Here is a 3,146-nt window from a genome sequence, read left to right on the forward strand (position 1 = left end):
GACTATCATAAATAAAAAAAAAATTAAAAATAAATAAATAAAAGGACTCTCATGGGGGCAGACCAGGCGGCTCGGGTTTAGCACCACCTTCAGCCCGGGGTGTGATCCTGGAGACCCCGGATCGAGTCCCACATCGGGCTCCCTGCATGGAGCCGGCTTCTCCCTCTGCCTGGGTCTCTGCCTCTCTCTCTCATGAATAGATAAATACAATCTTTAAAAAAATAAAATAAAAGGACTATCATCAAAAAGACAAGAAATAACTAGTGTTGGCCAGGATGTACAGAGAAACCCTGTGCACTGTTGGTGGGAATGCAAATTGGTACAGCCACAGTGGAAAATAGTATGGGCATTCCTCAAAAAAAAAAAATAAAAAATAAAAATAGAACCATCATATGATCCATTAATCTCCTTTTTGGGTATATATATAGGAAATGAAAACAGTATCTTGAAGAGATATCTGCACTTCTTTTTTTTTCTTATTAATACAGTATTTATTCGTCATCTCTCTGTCAAACTCTCTAAGCCAGCCACTTCCTCTTAGGGTGCCTGGGGAGGTATAGGAAAAGGAACAGGGCAGATGAGACACAGGAGAAAGACCTATGGGGGTGGAGATGGCTCCCTCTCGTGGTAGAGGATGAGAAAGGCCACCACCAGGCATAAGAGCTCCATGGCCTCCAAGAGGGCAAAGCCCAGAATGGCACAGGAGAAGACCTATTGCTGCAGAGAGGGGTTCCTGGCATAACCAATGATGAGGCTCCCAAACACAGTCCCAATTCCAGCCCCAGAACCAGCCACCCCTACTTTGGCAGCCTCGGCCCCAATGAACTCGGCTGCTATGTTGATGTTCCTTGAAGTGTCACTGGTTCAGAAGCTGCCATAGGAATACGTGAGATCAGGGGACTTGGGGCTGCCAAGCTGTGAGGCCCTCCTCTGTCAGTGTTTCTGGTGGCTTTAGGACCACTGCAGACAGTGATCAGCTCAACAGCTGAGAGGTGCTCCTGACAAAGAAGGGGGTAGAGATGAACTTTGACCAAGTGTCCATTTGCAGGAGACGAAGGGCTATGTCAGGGGAGCTGATCCCAGTGCAGAGAAGACAGAGACTGAGATATCTGCACTTCTGTGTTCACTGCAGCAGTGTTTACAATAGCCAAGACTTGGAAACAACCTAAGCATCAGCTGACAGATGAATGGATAAAAAATATCTATATACATATATATAGATATAGATATAGGTATATCTTTTTATGTATCTTGAAACCCCATGGATGAGTCCTAAGTGCATTTTGCTAAGTGAAATAAGTCTGACAACAAAAGACAAATACTGTTTTATGATCTCACTTATATGTGGAATCTAAAAACGTTGAACTCAGAAACAGAGAACAAATTGGTGGTTGCCAGGCCTTGGTGAGTGAAGGAAAAGGGGAAATGTTGAGCAGCGTCTGGGTGGCTCAGTTAGATAAGCATCCAACTCCTGATTTCAGCTCAGGTCACGATCTCACGGTCATGAGATTGAGCCCTACATCAGGCTCCTCATTCAGCTTGGAGTCTGCTTGAGGTTCTCGCTCTCTGCTTCTCTCTCCCTCTGCTCTTCTCCTGAGTCATGCTAAATAAGTTAATTACTTAAATCTTTTTTTTTTAATGCTGAAATGATGAGGCAACTGGGTGGCTCAGTGGTTGAGCATCTGCCTTTAGCTCCGGTTGTGATTCCGAGGTCCTGGGATCAAGTCCTGCATTTGGCTCTCCACAGGGAGCCTGCTTGTCCCTCTGCCTATGTCTCTGTCTCTCTCTCTCTGTGTCTCTCATGAATAAATAAATAAAATCTTTTTTAAAAAATGGTGAAATGGGGAAGCCCTGGTGGCTCAGTGGTTTAGCGCCACCTTCAGCCCAGGGTATGATCCTGGAGACCTGGGATCGAGTCCCCCAGGTCGGACTCCCTGCATGGGGCCTGCTTCTCCCTCTGCCTGTGTCTCTGCCTTTCTCTCTCTCTGTGCCTGTCATGAATAAATAAATAAAATCTTTTTAAAAAAATGGTGAAATGTTGATCAAAGGTACAAACATTCAGTTATAACATAAATAAGTTCTAAAAATCTAATGTACAGCATGGTGACTATAGTTAACAATACTGTATTGGATACCCGGAATTTGCTAAGAGAGTAGATCTTAAATATTGTCAACACAAAAATAAAATGGTAACTATATGTGTATACACACACACACACACACAAATCTATATACATATATACACATATATATACGTCAATCATCCTATTGCACATCTTAACATTCAACAATGTCATTTGTAAAATATATATCAATAAAGCTGGAAGTGGGAAATTTGTGTCTCGGTGCAAAAAGAAAAAGAAATATTTAGATATATAAAATTTAAGTGTAAAAACTGGTGTTTTACATTTCTAAATAAAATTAAAAATAAAACTGAGGAATAGACCTCATGGTGAAATAATTTCTTATTCAAACTGGCAACCAATCAAGTCATTTACCAAGGGTGAGTGCTGCATTTCTTTTATCTTATGCATGTATATTCTTATGAATAGAGACATTATTAAAACCTAAAAATAAGATTCCGTAATTATTTAAAAGGTTTGGTTGCTCTGGTTAACAATGTAGCCTTTCAGTTAACCAAGCTATAGTTTGTTAATTGGGTGGTATTCCAATTGTTGGAATATAATCAACAATCCTAGCCACAGTATTAAAGGTAAAGCTCTAAATGCACTGATTAACCTAAGTATAAATGATAAAAATCAGAGCAAGTTAAATTTCTCTCCTCCTGGCTTGTTCTTTCTCTCTCTCTCTCTTTCAAATAAATAAATAAATAAATAAATAAATAAATAAATAAATAAATAAAATCTTTTTTAAAAAGTGCTTTAGTGGATGTGGATGTAGATGTGAAGGAAAAAGATGTAACAATAACAAAATTCTGATTAGTCATAGGTTTCCAAAGAGTAATGCAGTCTGGAAGTAATGCACATTAGAAATTTCTTATTTTCCATCTTTCTTGTAAAGGAATGGCTCATCAACACAGCTAAACCTTGCCATGGTCTTCAAGTTTATTTTAAACCATGTTACTGACACCAAATGAATATTTAGAACGTGTACTGAAAACATTTATTTCTTTCTATTTCGCTGTC

The 3,146-nt window shown here is 39.6% G+C and overlaps 1 pseudogene; it reads right to left on the reverse strand.

Moving 5' to 3' along the window:
* Window positions 1-597: 597 nt before the first annotated feature.
* Window positions 598-1,093, reverse strand: LOC144308361 (ATP synthase F(0) complex subunit C2, mitochondrial pseudogene; annotated as a pseudogene).
* Between the last annotated feature and the right edge of the window lie 2,053 nt (window positions 1,094-3,146).

The sequence above is a fragment of the Canis aureus genome, chromosome X (assembly GCF_053574225.1).
Source record: "Canis aureus isolate CA01 chromosome X, VMU_Caureus_v.1.0, whole genome shotgun sequence".
Taxonomy (NCBI): Eukaryota; Metazoa; Chordata; class Mammalia; order Carnivora; family Canidae; genus Canis; species Canis aureus.